At 33.8% G+C, this 16466-nt stretch overlaps 1 protein-coding gene across 3 annotated transcripts in view; it reads right to left on the bottom strand.

The window, feature by feature from the left end:
• The window catches only part of LOC123616141 (alpha-1,3-mannosyl-glycoprotein 4-beta-N-acetylglucosaminyltransferase C), a 588644-nt gene that overhangs the window by 195951 nt on the left and 376227 nt on the right, over nt 1-16466 (bottom strand). For 2 of the 3 annotated variants that reach the window (XM_074375321.1, XM_074375320.1), the window contains exon 1: nt 3863-3997. The exons of the other annotated variant lie outside the window; for it this stretch is intronic. The gene's annotated coding sequence lies outside the window, so the exon portion shown is untranslated. Of the gene's footprint in view, nt 1-3862; nt 3998-16466 lie in introns of those variants that run through there. 3 annotated transcript variants of the gene reach the window in all.

Below are 16466 nucleotides of genomic sequence, written 5' to 3'. Positions count from 1 at the left end.
ATGTACAGATTGATTTTTTCTGAGGAGGTTAGATTTCAGGCTTCTCTTTTTTGTTCCTTTAAATCACTGGACGTCTGTAAATAAATTCAATGAGTAGTAAATCTCAGTTTCAGTTCAACTGTCCTAGAAACTAGTATTAATATATGCCAACCTACTGAAAAAATGGGTGTAAAATTTCAGATTATCTCTACTATGCTTTATTCAAACACAATTTAATTTTTAAACTTCAAACAAAGACAAAATTCATCCATTTCTCACTCTTCTATTTAATCTATCTAAACTCTGTCTAAAGCAAAACAATTGTAAACTCAATGAATTATGACCATCAAGAACTTTATTACAGAGGATGAGTATAAAGATAGATTGTTTGAATGTACTTCACAATACTAAATAACTTTGTCCAAAAGTGTTTTTTTGGAATCCATTGTAATTTAAGCATTTTATTTTTGTAAAGTTGTAGTGATCACATTTGGGATTAAAATGTAAATTATAAAATAATTGACAGCTTCACAATATCCAAATGCAAAGTTTTACAAATCTATTTTGGTTAGAACATAACTGAGAACTTAAGGACACATAGAAACACAAGAAAAGCAAGTAAGTCCATACCTCCACTCATGTTTCCTGTTTTTCAGCAAGTTCTCTGTTTTATTCTGCCACACCTTGAAATACATTCTATATTTTTAGTAATTTATCAGAGGAGACCTTGCCAGATAGGAAAACAGACAGCATGCACAAGAGCAAGGATATTTTATGTTGTTCAGTGATAAATACATCCCAAGCACCTAGAAGAATACATGACACAGAGCAGACAATAAAAGCAAAGCAAGAATAACAACAACAAAAACTAGTTAAATATCCAGGTATATGGAGGGTGGGAGGGAGAGAGAAAGATATTGATTGACTGGGGCATTGAATTTTGAAAACCCATTCCTGAGTCTTCTCCATTTACTGATTTACTGACTGGGTGATCTTTGGCAACAAGTTAAAAACCATTAGTCTCTGTTTCCTTAGCAGCAGGTAAGCAGTGTTATTAGCAGGTAATAATATCAATTACCTTATCACAGATCAGTTATTAAGAATGAATGATATTATGTCCACAAAAACAACTGTTAAATTTTTAAAGTGCTTATAAACACTATGCTCATGTATATAAAATATACACCTAAGTCTCCATGCATTCACATATTAATACAAGCCTAAGCTAAGCTGACACTGTGGTTACTGTATTTTGGGCTTCACTAAAAAGTTGGCCATGGAAATCCAGAATTTCACACTGTTAAGACAAGCACAGAATTCATGACATATCCAAGTACTTCAACTGAGAAAGTTGAAAACTAAATGGTACGATGCATTAAATAATTAAAAGGTGCTAATGAAGGTGCTTACATAAGTTTAAAGCATACAAGAAACATATAAGAAGGGAAATAAGAGAGTTATTTTGGAGTAAGTGATAATATCATAATTTTAGTAGCCATTTTCAGAAGAAAACAAAATATCACCCTCAGCCTCTGGGAAATGCAGACAACTTCAGAAAGGGTAACAGGAATCTTTTTTATCACTGTGCACTTTTCCCAACTCTTGTTAAGATCTGTAAAACCTGTCACTTAATAACATTTAACTTGGTACACCAGGTGCAAAGAATTGGATAAGACAATACAGAGAAGAAAAATGCAAAAAAAAAATGATGACTGAACTCAGACAAAGAACATATGTGTTAGAAAGGAGGCAAGTAACACAGCCATACTTGTAGCATCACACATCTTCCACCTATGGTGCCCCATGCTAAGAATTCTTCCTAGGGAGTTTGTGGCTTGGAAAACTGCTATGAACTCACTGACGTCCTTTCTCTAAAAAATTAAAATTCAAAGCAAAAACTTTCTGTCAATAAAGTCTACCATCCAGGTAGACGATATCATGTATATCCATGTTGTACAAAGTTGTTCAAAGGAAAACAAGAAGATAAGCAATTTTAACACCGTCATCACTACCAAAGCAGTGAAGCAGTACGTTTGTGATTAGAGACAATAATACTGAGAAAAGCACTTACACACAGCAGAAAATAGTTTTAAACGTCTAGACTGTTAATTAGCTGAGTAAGATTTTCTTCATTGTTGACACAATGATATAAATCGATTTTTGGAGAATTAATTGTTAGGAAACAAATGCTTTCCCTTGGTCAAGATTGATCACCTGTGAAAATGACTGAGTCAATACCTTTGGGTTATTCAACTGCACTTTAAAGTACTTAATGGAAAAAAAAAAACCACTTCAAAGCAATGAACCATTATGCTTTCGAGTTCACGTTATCAAAACTTATGGATTCTCACTTTTAGATTTTGAAATTCACAGCATACGCCAACATAAATCTCCCCGTAAATGTTAATCCCAAATGCACATTTGTAAGCTTTTGAGGTTTGGTAGATTATATAGTGTTTTGGCTGAGACGACAAGCTCCGTTCTTTAGGTGCCATTAATACACATCTGACTCTTTCTACAAACTCAGTTTTGCTCAGACTGGAATTGAATCAAGCAACAGTTAACATCAAGCACTGCCAAACAGGACTGGGCTGGTAGAAGACAGAGAAGTGTGACATGGTCGAGAAGCTCCCGCTGTCTTTGAACACAAGTTGAGCACCTCCAAACCCTGATGTCTAACTATCCAAATTCATGGTTTGCACAGGCACAAACAGTCTCTCTGAAAGCAGAGTGAAAAATAAATCTGAAAAGCGTGAGCAAATCACAGCCTGACGGACAAGTCGTGATTCAAAAGTTTTATTACCCTAGCAGAGATGGAGATGTTATTAAACAACAGCTATTTACACTTTTCTGTGCCTACATTTCATAAATAACTGCATTCAACTTTGAGATAACAAAAGACTGCTGCTTTATACCATGATAACAGGCAATATTAAAGGAGTTAAAAGTGTGTTTGAATTCTTCATTTGGTAGCATGTGAACATTCTCAGTCAATTAAAAGCTTTTATTTTATCTGATTTTTCAGGATTCCTGCCAGATTTAATCATCTATGTCCATAGTAATTCAAGAGCTGTAAATATATTTGTTTTGCTACAATACTGTAAGGATCCTCAGGTGTAATTTCACTACTAGTAAGTGATTAAATAAGTGAAAGCTTTAACTTCAGGGATTAAATATTCTGCAGATAAGTAAAACACATAATTTTGTTATGCATTCAAAAGCACCTAATGCAATCAATGGTTTTAACATCTCTCAATTCCAGGAAAAAAAAAACAGTCTATTCCTTAAAACTGTTTGTTATTATCATTTCCCAGGTTAAAAATAATAAACATGAATGCAAAGTACTATAACTTCATTTCAAAAGCTAAAGCCTTTGCTCACTTGGTAAATTCTGTTTTCTGGTATAGGTACAACTTTGGAAAACTGTCCCAAAGAACTATCATTTAACAATGAGAAACTTTGACTCATTTTAAACTTATAGGAACACTACCTGGTTGATCATTTCTACTTCTACTCTTTGCTGCTAATAGCAAATTATAAAGAAATGGAGCAGAGTGTTAAACATATACACATAAATTTTTAAAAACACATTCAAAATAACAATCGCCTAATAGAAGTTACTTCCCTTTTGCTAAAGAAAAGCTGAATTACCTGCCATTCATTTTCAACTACAAATTAGTTTGCCAGGTACATGTTAGCATGCTTTTTTCAATTCATTTTGCTCAATCCACACTTCCTTTAAAACTGCTAAACATTGCTCTGATTAAAAGCTTGCCGAATAGTAATCCTGTTCAACCCTGACACCAGTTTCTTACACTGTTTCCCCTGTTAGACACATCTACCTTTATTTTGAAAGAGAAGGTAAAACAGAAGAGGCTCTTACCAGAGACAGGGAAAAACAATTCGTTCAGCTACAATCCAACAGTGCTGTGTGCAGCCTGGCAGCCTGAGTGATCCCCGGGCCTCACACAAAAGCGAGATAATTGGCTCTCAAAGAGGAGATGTAAACATCCATCATAATGGCACTGGGGCTGAAACTGAACGCTACCTCAGCTCTTCTATGTACTCCGACTGGAGGATGATGTCACAAACATCAACTGGGTGTACTCTCATTGGCTTCTGTTACCTGGAATCATATCTTAACCCTAAACTGTCAGCTGCAAATTGAAATGCTCATCTCTGACTATAATTTTAACTGAAAAGGGGAGATGCTGAGCTACTGGAGGATGGCCAACTGAAAACAGCACCTCCCAAATATGCTAAGGATGACTTACATAAGTAATTAATTAGGATCTGTGGGAATTTCATCTTTCAGATATGTTTATTAAATAACAGTATTTATAAAAGGTATTCCACAAACATTAATACAACTACATCATCTGGAATTTAAAATTTTCTAATTACTTTGACTTGATTTTACAGAACTATCCCATGAGATGAAGAAAGTCGAGTTGAGAAAAATTACAATGTACACAATTATACAGTGGAGCTTTCAATCAATTTGTCAGAGCAGCCACGTGTATTTTTAAATCTTCTAATAAAATTTAAAAATGAAAATGCACTTTACTCTCTGAATGTTAAACAGTACCTCCAAAGTTTTGTGAAATAAAGCTTAAAGTGTGAGATATTAGAAATGTAACATCACTAAAAAACAACGTTAAATTTTGGTTTTTACAAAGAATAATTTATAAGTCACTGGACTTGTAGACAAGTCCATTTCAGTAATTGAAGGCTACTTTGTAATATAGTGCTGTCCTCTTTGAGCACAAACAGGGAATAATTATCCATCTTCTACCTTCTATCCTGACAAAAGCCCGAGACTTCTCCCCGGGCTTAAATCCAGTGGGAGAGGAGGATAATGGGCTAAGCTGGTTGCAGCAGCTTGCTGCCAGAGGGACAAAACTACAATCACCTTGAAATATATCCAAGCTTTCCCCCACCAAAAGGAGCTGTCAGCCACATAACTGTGAGATGCAAGAAATACCAGAGCTATTCAATGACCAGCTCCTTCTAAATCCAGCCCAGTCAGACCCCAGGGCAAGCCCTTTGAAAGCTGTGCAGCTCAGCATGCAAATGGTACACCCTCCTGGAGACAGAGGGAGAGAAATTCACCGCATTCATCCCCACCTTTAGGGAAAGGAAGGTCACCAACAGTGCCCCTGTGTGCCATTATGTTGGTTCATGTCCTTCTGAATAACGGATTCAAGGCAAATAGTTGTTATAATCCTTTCAGATTTCCAGTAACAAAAAACTGTTTTTATTGTATGACACAATGAGAATTCTAAAAGTTGAAAATACCTGAAGAGACATTTCATAGACCATACATTCAGTATTTCCTTCTGAGTTCTGACTTTCATGACTGTTGGTTTGATTATTTAATTACTCTGAGTAGCAAGTTAGTGTGCGGTATAGGGTACAGGTTCTAAATTTGGGTTCAAAAGCTCCAGCCTTCAGATCTGGCTCCAGCACCTACTATCTGTAAGAACTTCAGAAAATCAGTAACGTTCACGTATAGAGTAAGAACAGCAATGCTACTTACACCAAAAAAAGTTGATATAGGGATTAAATGGGGCAATGTATGAAACATATTACATAAAATAAAAATTGCTACATAAAATAAAAATTGCTACATAAAATAAGATGCAATTAATAATATTGTTGCTATGCAAAAGATCAAATGTGTTCATTTTAAAGGCATTTGGGTAGTTTAAAATGAAGAGTCAAGTTAGCACCTTCAAAATAATGAAGGAAGAAATATGATTATTCTAAACTCTTAAAATTTCAACTAGAAAATAATGTTTCAAATTAACTTGATTTATAACACTGATTCACTCAGTTGTCTCTTTTTGAAGCCATTGCCCCGCCTGGTATTATCTGGAATTTAATCATATTAGTCAAATGAAAAAAATCTAGATTCAAGAAGACTATTTGTCAAAATGTACTTTGGGCCAACGTGAAAGACACTGTTCATTTATTTCTGCCTAAAAACATGGGGGTTTAGATAGAAATGTGTATAAAAAAAAGATTCATTGCCATGCAAAGTGACATAAAATTGAATTACAGATCAGAAAGATGAATTTGGACAATGGGAATGTCAACTGCATTTCTGGTAGACAAATGATAACAGACCTTGTAACTGCCAAGAAGATATGTCATGAAGAAAATAATTACTTATGAAATAAAATATGCTCCTTCATTTTATACATCATATAAAAGTTCCATGGTATAAATATTTAATAGTAGAGATAGATAACTAGCAAAATTAGATTACAACTTGTTGCACATAGAAAGTACACTGATAAATATACCATTCAGTTAATTTTTAAGATAAATGTACATCCTGGTGATTTTAACAAACTCAGATTATGTTTCTGTTTTTGTTTTGCATTTGCTTGGGTGCTGTCATGCCACACACACATAGGGACACTATGAAGACAGAAAGAGAAATACTCATGAGGCTGTGAAAACACTTTGTATCAAATACCCAGATCCTTAACATGATCCATTAGTAAGTTAGTATCTTGATAAAGAGCTCTAGTTTTATGTTATTAAAATATGTAGATAAGATTTTTTTAAGAATACAGATTTCTGTGCTTACCTGTTACACAAGATCAAGACTAATTAATGCATCAGTAAAATTTTAAGGGAGTTCACTTGTTAAATATGAAAGCATAAATGTTTGAATTGTGTACAAAATAGAAAAATAGATGGGATATTATTTAATTCCTAGGAGACTGAATAGGATAGAAGGAAAATGTGGTAGAACTATTTAAAAATAAAGCTGGCTTACAATAATGAATGAATATTTATCCCATATATTCATTCAATTTTAAATTTTATTGTAATTGATTAGGATACAATTTGTATTTTAGTTTGAAATAATTACATCTGCACACTTAAGGAAGTTTCAGATACATATAGCACATAATATATGATATATGGAAATCAGTGAGATTACTGTAGTATAGTATTTTACATGTAAGAACAGAAAAATTGTATTTCCTTATGGTGGGCAGTAGTCATCTGAAATTAATGAGTGGAAGTTATGAAAGTTTTAGTAATTCTTTGATAGTGTTTCTTGAAGAAGAGCAGAGCTATTAAAGGTCAGGTCCCTTTGGTGATTTATTTGCAGAATGTCCTTTTGGAAAGTCTAATGATACTTGAACATCAGTCTGCACATACATCTGGGTTAAAGCCAAAAATAAGATAGTGAATATGTAATGTGAACACTGATGATAAGACATAAAAATTCTTATTATTATCATAAAATATTATTAGTAAGAGATCCAACCTGATTATATAATGTTAAAGAAATCCTACACACAAAAATGATAAAACATTAAGGGAATGTAACAAAAAAAAAAAAAAAGAATGGTTAATGTTTTGTTTTTAATACACTCTTTATGATATACATGTAGAAAAGCAAAATACATTTTTTCTAGAATTTAAAAAATATCCAATTTCATAAAAAAGAAAAATAACAAACAGCACATTTTATATTGAACTTACCGACACTTTCATCATTTATTACATTCCTCTCATTACAATGGCCTGCTGACACTTGTGAATTCCAGAAAACAGACAAATATTTTAGCTTTACAACCATGTAGGGGCTCAATATAAAGGGGGAAAAAAACACAGGAATTAATCTAGGTTTTATTCTGAGTAAATTTATATTAGTAAATGTTTTCTGATATGAAGAACTTCGAATCTATGAAAGTATTTTTCACAAATCAAGTAAAAGATGTTTTGTACTTCAAATCAAGTACATCTGAATTTTATCACTATATTTACATACTATATATTTCCCAAGAGTTGAAAGCAGTGCAGTACTTAATTGCCTGACAATTATTTCTGTTACATCAATTCTGTGGTTAAACTAATTATTTATATTATCAAAATAAATCAGCATAGAGGCTAATTAAACTGGAGAAACCATCCTCCAATGTTTCCCAACCTACATATTAATAAGGTTTAGGTTAATCCTAACTTTGGAAGAAATGAACATGTCCTTCAGGTGATAACTTTATAGGCAGGACTTGGAAACTGAAACAGGTTTTGAACATTGCTACTCACTCTGAGCAGTTAGGAATATTAGAATACAGCATTTTACTGGGTCTTACAGCGTCAACAAATGGCTCATTGCCGAGTATCCACAAGATGGCAGCTCTGTTTATGTGGCCATTAACACTCTTAATACACTAGTTCATTCTGTTGTTTGTTATTATTATTTAAAGAAATATAATACGTAAAGTATATAAAGAACTAATGTGTGTGAATGCTTCTATCAGGTAACTTTTCAGTCTAAAAAGAATAACTGGTTAAGGGTATTTGTTAAAACCTACTGAAAAGCAGGAATTATTTAAATCATCTTAAAAATGTGTCACTTCAAGACATTACTTTTTGCTAATACAGTGCCTAAAGGCTTCATTCCAAACTTATTCCAGAGGCTAATCTATTTATAATAAGTGGTTTTATTTTGTTTCATAAAGACTTCTATATTGCTTTTTAAAAATGTAGGCAATGTTCAAAATATACTTTGTGAACCTATGATAACTCAGTGGTACAGTAAGAGATACCTGAGAATTACTTTTTCCGTCTACTAAATTCTAGGCATGACCAAATCTGATAAGAATATCTATTTATTGACCTTGCTTGTATTCCTGTTTTGTACTTAGTCATCTTCACTGTCATTCTTTTCTTTATGTCTACCTTAAATCTATTGTGTGGCAGCTTTAGTACATTATCTTTATTTCTGTTTCCTGTGTAGATACAATTTTGAAAATACTTAAGAATTATTAGGCCATATCACCTTCTCTTCTGAGAATAAATATCCCCAAGACGTTTAACTATGTTTATGTGTCAGTAAATTTTACTCTAGAGAAGGAGAAAATGATTAAATACACATAAAAGAAGGTCTCTTCTCTTGTATGTTAAAGAAATATGAATTCTCAGATGTGAAGGTAAGAAGCCCATGCTATTTTAGTGATTCAGAACACTGTTTTTAAATGCAAACAGAAATCATTAACTTATTATTGGAAGATAGCTCAATTGAATATATGCTCTAACTTATTTTCTAGATCTCTTTTGAGCATCATGATTAATCTCTGTAAAAGACCTAAAAATCAGTAGGCAAAACGAATTTTTTTCCACCATGTTCTCTGAATAACTACAATTTCTGTGTTTTTACACTACTTCTTAATTAAGGATTCTTCATTTGCTTTCTTATAAATATATGTTGCCTTGTCATACAATTTTACAACTTCATTCCTGACTTTTTTCCTTTCACCTCAATTTCCTTGCCTTTTGTCTCATGTTACTCAAATTAAATCAAATCGAGGCCTACTACCTCTGTCTTGACAATCATGGAACAATATTAATCTCATAAAAACTTAGAAATGAATTTAGGATCTTGATGAGGGACATCTGAACACAACCACCTTTTATTTGACAAGAGAAAGGGGTTATTCATGTAAAACACATTGTGCTCAAAATATTGCTTCACATATATGGATGTTTACATATGAAAGATAAGGAGAAACAGATTACTAGTCATTATATGGTTTTCTACCATGCCATAACTTTGTAGTAGACTCTTCAAATCATTCAGAGGAATCCACATTACAAGGAGAATTAAAATTATTATAATAGTAAAAGAAAGAAAAATATCATTATCATCATCACTGGTTTGAGTATTTACTAAGTGTTAGGCACTATGCTTAACATTTAAATTGATTATCTAATTTGGTTTGGTTTGGTTTGGTTTGGTTTTTGCAACTGGTTCCCAAGAGAGGTCAATGTTAAGACTTTCAAAAGGGCTCTTAAATTTACACTCTAAGCCACTACTTTTTAATCAGAACTGTTTATTTGAATCTTAACTATGAAATGCCAAAATAGAGGGCCCTGCTATAGACTGAATATTTGTACCCCCCCACCCAAATCATATGTTGAAATCTAATGCCAATAAGATGGTATTAGGAGATGGGGCCTTTGGGAGGTGATTTGGTTGTGAGGGTAGAGGCTTGCAATTGGGGTTGGTGCCCTTATAATAAGAGAGACCCCAGACAGCTACCTGGCCCCTTCCACCAGTGAGGCTGTCTGTGAATGAAGTAGGGCATAGTTTATACGTCAAATAATACTTTAGAGAATGAATAAGAAAAAAATTCAGGTTACTCTGCATCACCAAGGTAAAGAGAGGAATATCACCTGTCTGATAAGTCTGAGAAGGAAAGTGCAATGGAGCATGGTCAGTGGGGCTGAATTAAATAAAAGGACAAGAAGTAGGGGAGTGATGGGAACAGGAGCCAACTCAGCATTCAGTCTTGGACATTGGACGCTAGTCCTAAAGCAACATTGGACGCTAGTCCTAAAGAGTCTTGAACTGCCAGGACAACACTTACAGACCAGTGCACTGGTAAGACAAGGTATCTTCCACACATGATCTGGCACAAGCAATGCCCTCTCTTGCCAGAAGACAATACTGAGACTCACACTGAGTGCCCTATACCAAAATTCTCTTTTTCAAAGGTCCAGGATGCGTACAAGCCCACTGACACATAGGATGGTTCTTAAGTGGATGGTGGTTGTGTGGAATGGAAAAAATCCCAGTATCTGTATCTGTGTGAGACTAGAATCTGTGAAAACCAACAGAAATGACAGATGACGGAAATAACAGACTTTTCTATAGTCCTCTATGATTTCATAGGATTATAGTCACAAACCAAGCTTTGTGTCTGAGATATGCATTCATTTAATTATATTTGCTCAAGCATACAGCAGAACTCTTCTTCATGATTCATCACTAAGCATCATCCATAATAAAAATAAAATATATAATACAAAGTATAATATTAAGCTGGACTATAACACATTTCTAAAGATACAAGTGGGAATACTATCCTTTATTATAGTCTCTATAATGAAGTACATATATTTATCTTCCTGTGTATACAATTAAGTAAATGTAATAAAAAACTTAAATAATTGTTTGACATTTAGTAGGAAGCTACTTATAGATTCTAAAGAATTCTAAGGATTATTTTCAGTGTCTCATTTAGTATTACGTATACCTGTAATATATATAGTCAGTTTCTTTCTCCCTACATTTAGTTATTACAATATCTATATTTTAAAATCAATTTATCTTTGATTCATAATAATCTGTAAATAGCAGGTGTTTTTCAACTACTCATCTGATATTGTTTTAGCTTTTTTTCAGGGCTTCCTTGTCTTCAGCAGTGTAGGACCAAAATAACTTTCTTTATCTTTGTTACTTTTTCAAGGTTTGTTAAATAACCTCCTTTGTATTCATGTACGTTTTCACTGTTTTGCTATTAGCTACTATTAGGGAATGTATCTTCCACTACACTTTACCTAAAGTGATTCAGTAACAGTGTACTCCTACAACCAGGGTGACCACAACAGGAAATGCCGGTGTGGGGGTGTTCTTTCTAGCTGTCTTTAAAAAAAAATGTAGTTAAATTACAGCCATTGTTTCAGGACATTGTTGAGAGGCAACATGAATTAATGTCCTTTGATCAAATCGTGGTTGATTGTTGTCCAAGAGCTCATTATTCAACTTAATCCATGAACTCACCAGAGGTAAAGGATCACTATCAAGGCTATAGGAACCTTAAACTTTGTCAAGATAAATGACATGTGGGTGTGACTTAAGCTTCTGTGATATAACTGGCATATTTATCAATCATCTCTATCAGTTTATCTTTGAAACTGTAGACCTGAAAACATATTAGTTCTTTTTTACATTAAATCAGAAAAAAAAAATCACTAAGTGGACAATGTGAAAACACAGGAGATAACAAGAAATTGTTTTTTTTCTGCTAGAGGTTACCTGCTCCTGGTACACTTGTTTTTGGCTGCGACTAATAAAAGATCAAAACTGCCTGTTATGGGAATGTTGGCATGCTGGCAAAAAAAAAGCCCTTTGGGATCCCAAACCCCTCCACAATGATTCTTCCAAAATGAAGACAGTCATTTTTTCTGCCTTATGCAGTGAGTGGAATGAAAGTCCTAGAAGGACATATATTTCTATACTGAAAGGACCTATGGGGAACCTGACAAAATGAATGAAAAAGACCCACATCAAAACACATTGTCATGAAATTTAAAATCACTGGGAATAAAGAGATCTTTCAAGTCTGAAGTAAAGAAAAAACTAGTTGCATCAAAAAATTTAGGAATTAGACCAGCACCAGACTTTTCAACAACCAAACTGAGAAAAGAAACAATGGAACAGTGGATGCTTACAAGTTACTTTCAACACAGAAATTAATAGTCATTGACTATAACAATGTCAGGACATCAGCAGACATGCAAACTCATAGAAATGTCACCTTCCACACTCTTTCTCGGGAAGCTGTTGCAGGATGTGCTCCAACAGAGCAATCGGTGAAGCAAGAAAGAAAAATATGAGTTTAGGAAATAGGTTATCTAACACTTGAGAGTGGTCACGAGAATTTTCCAGTTGATTATGATGTTGAAAACAATCTTAGGATGACAGCTAGGTAGCAGGCCTAGAGAGTAATCATGTACAAATTAGAAAAGAAAGACAGCATTCTTCAGGAAGGATACTTTAAAAGAAAAAAAAACCTACAAAAAAAGGGTACTCGATTGTTTTAAAAATTGAAGGGAAGTATAACTTTCTGAGAGAGTTTTAGTCCAAATTAGGGAAAAGTAGTAGAAAACTAAAGACATAAAATGAGGCACTTAAAAGGGAAGGGAAACTAAAAGTTATGTAAAGAAATGGAATTGCCCCCTCCTCCTCCTATACTAATAAATAATACAAGTGTTAAGTTTTAAATGCGATATACTCTATTGAACTGATAGGCAACACCAAAGGCAAAAATATTGCATTCAGGATTTCAAAAAAATAGCTGAAGGGACTTCTGGTTTCCAGTCTAACCTGTAAGAACCTTGGAATTAGCCATTTCATTCTAGTAAGTGAAAAGCTGAACAAATTGAAAAAAAAAAAAAATCAACAACTTTTCTTAGATCCATCAAAGAAGTGAGGTCTTAGGGAAAACTGCTGCCTCCAAAACTGGAAGGACTGATAGGCAGATACAGAGGCTCACAACTTACCAGAGCAGAAACCCGCAAACTGACACACATTCAGGAACCAGTGCTGGGGTAGGAGAACCTGACTGTAACTGAGGAACTGCCAGAGGCCCACGGAAAGGAAAAACAATCATTCTGAAGCAAATTAGAGCATTTTGTTCTTAACAAGGTGTCTCTACTGGAGAAAATAGTCACAGAGTCTAATCTGTATTGGTTTTTTATCAGAGCCTAACTGATCTGGGGGAAGGGAAATAGCCAGCTCCGGCCTCCTCCAACCATGCTAATCCACTTACAGGGGTAGGGGCAGGATTGAGAAGTGCAGGTGAAGGTCACAGTCAAAAGGGACAGACTCACTAAATGACTCAGACTTCATCATAAGATTATAGAATGGCTCCCTTGCCCCCATACTGTACAGCCACATTACTAAAGGATTATTTACAGCGGTTCCTTTTACCTAGTACATCATGTCTCACTGTCAAGAAAATTACAAGGCATACTAAAAGGAAAAAAAAAAAGTTTAAAGAAGCAGAGCAGGAATCAAAACTACTCAGATATAGCAGGGATGTTGTCATTATCAGACCAGGAATTTAAAACAACTATGATTAATACCCTAAGGAATCTAATGGATAAGTAAACAGCATACAAGAATAGGTGGTAATGTTAGCAGAGAGCTGAAATTTCTAGGAAAGAACCAAACAGAAATAAAAAAAACATTAAAAACATTATAACAGAAATGAAGAGTGTCTTTGATGGACTTATTAGTGGACTGGATGTAACAGGAAAAGAATCTCTGAACTTGAAACTATCTCAAAAGAAACCTCCAAAAGGGAAAATCAAAAAGAATGTGGGAAAAAATTAGAATATTTAAGAACTGTGGGAGAACTACATAAGCATACACATAATGTAACACATGCATAGTGGGAATTCCAGAGGAGAAGAAAATGAAAAAGCAGCAGAAGAAATATCTGAAGCAATAATAGCTGAGAATTTCCTCAACTTAATGTCACATACCAAACCATAAATCATAAGGAAGCCTAGCACCAAGCAAGATGAATGACTTAAAAAACCAACACTTGGGCATCATTTTCAAACTACAGGAAAAAAAATTTCCTGTAAGAAGCTGGTTGTGGAGAGCCTTACATGTAGAGGAACAAAGATAAGAATAACATCTGACTTCTCCTCAGACCATGGAGGCAACAAGAGAGTAGAGTAAAATGGTTAAAATGCTGAGACAGACAAACAAACAAACAAGAATTCTGTACCCTGGCAATCATCCTTCAAAAATGGAGGAGAAATAAAGACATGCTCAGACAAACAAAAATTGAGGAATTTGTTGCCAGTAGACCTTCCTTGCAAGACATGTTAAAAGGAATTCTTCAGAAAGAAGGAAAATCATATAGGTCAGAAATTCAGATCTACTTAAAGAAAGGAAACCATTGTAGAAGAAATAGTAAAGGTAAAATAAAAACTTCCTTTTGCCTTATTCTTAATTGATCTTACAGATAACAGTTTGTTCAAAATAATAGTGGATCTGATTATGTATGGTCATATATATGTGTGTGTATAAATACATTATAGGTAGATGCATGGATAAAATATGTGTGTTTATGTATAAGTGAAGTGAATGACAGCATTGACACAAAGGATGGAAGGGAGATTTTAGGATTATTTTGTGATTATAAAGCATATATACTATCTATGAAGTGGCACAATCCATTTGAAAGTAGACCTGAATTAACTGTAAATGTATATTGTGAACTTAAGGGCAATGACTAAAACCAATAAAAAAAAAACTAATATGCTAAGAAAGGAGATAAAGTTGAATCATAAAATGCTCAGTTAATCAGAAAAGGCAGAAAAAGACAAGGAGACAAAAATAGAAACAAAGAACAAGGGAAACACATGCAAAACATCAACAAATATGATAGATATTAATCCAATTATATCAATAATCACTTTTAATGTCAGTCATCTAAATGTACCAGTGAATGTACTACTGAAGTAAATTCACGTGTAAATGGATCTATTCAGTTCAAACCATGTTGTTCACGGGCCAACTGTATATAGGTTTTGTTTTGTTTTGTTTTAATTAAAGAGGAAAGCTTATTCATTAAATTTATAAGTACTTATAAATATTCAATAGAACCAGGAGGGTTAATGAGGTATGTGATAAAACTATGATAATTCTCAACAAAATTATCTGTAGAAGACACATCTGAAAACAATTGTGAGGAACTTATAAATATTTGCCTAACACATTCTTGTGTGGAATACACACTCATTAAATATTTATTGAATTGATGTGACATTTTAAGAATTAGTGAAATATTGCAGGAGAATATATATACAAGAAATTGTATGCATTTTCTTTCCATTCATTTTTCCAATCAAAAAATATTGATGGTCTGACATTGTGTTAATCACTATGACACAAATATGAACATGACTCACTTTGGTCTCAAAGAACTCTCATTCAAGGGAGAATTTGAAACATTAAATAAAATATAGCAGGTGAATTGTCATATTGGTCAGTTAAGATAAGCATAAATTTACCTAGAAGGCTGAAATGTTTGACAATGTTTGTTTTGTACTTGTATTAATAGGAAAACAAAACAAAACAAAACAAAAATCAGCAAGCTATTAGAAGCAACTTCCTGAGAAAAGCAACTTTTAAGATATATAGCAATGTTGTGACTGGTTTAGAGCAGTATTTTCCAGCTTATATCTATAGCACTGTATTGATTTTCAGTACACACTATCAAGACCAAGAAGCATAGCAAGACACTTAAGCATCTCTGAATCATTTTGGATTGATTAGATGTAACCTAGTTCATGATGAATTGAGAGGCATACCAGAAGTGTGTTGTGCTTTAGTGTTGGATCCGCTCTGGAGAGGAATAAAAATCACAGGGAATGGGACCTGTAATGTCAGTGTATCAGATCCTTAACCTCCCACTCCTACTGTCTCCAAGCCTTGTTTAAAATCCTTCAGGGATTCTTGCTTAAGAAGAGATCTGCAGATACTAACTACTTTATATAAAATAGATAAACAACAAATTTATACCGTACAGCACAAGGAACTATATTCAATATCTTGTAGTAACTTTTAATGAAAAAGAATATGAAAATGACTATATGTATATGTATGACTGAACTATTATGCTATACAACAGAAACTGACAAAATATTGTACACTGACTATACTTAAATTTAAAAAAAAGCAGGGGGACTCTCTCTAGGATGATTTACAATGTCCTGTCTGATCTGGCCCCAATCTCTCTAACCTCATCTGCTACCAGCCTTCTTGACCTCACTCTCGTTCTCTTTCTTCTCCATCTCAAATGATACATTTTAGTCCCATTTCTTGTCGTAATATGTTTTGCTACAGGGCCTGCTTGTAACGGTTTCTTCTG

This window comes from Camelus bactrianus, chromosome 12 (genome assembly GCF_048773025.1).
Source record: "Camelus bactrianus isolate YW-2024 breed Bactrian camel chromosome 12, ASM4877302v1, whole genome shotgun sequence".
NCBI classification, from domain to species: domain Eukaryota; kingdom Metazoa; phylum Chordata; class Mammalia; order Artiodactyla; family Camelidae; genus Camelus; species Camelus bactrianus.
The sequence above is the reverse complement of the archived record's forward strand: the minus strand, read 5'-3'. Positions and strand labels throughout refer to the sequence as shown.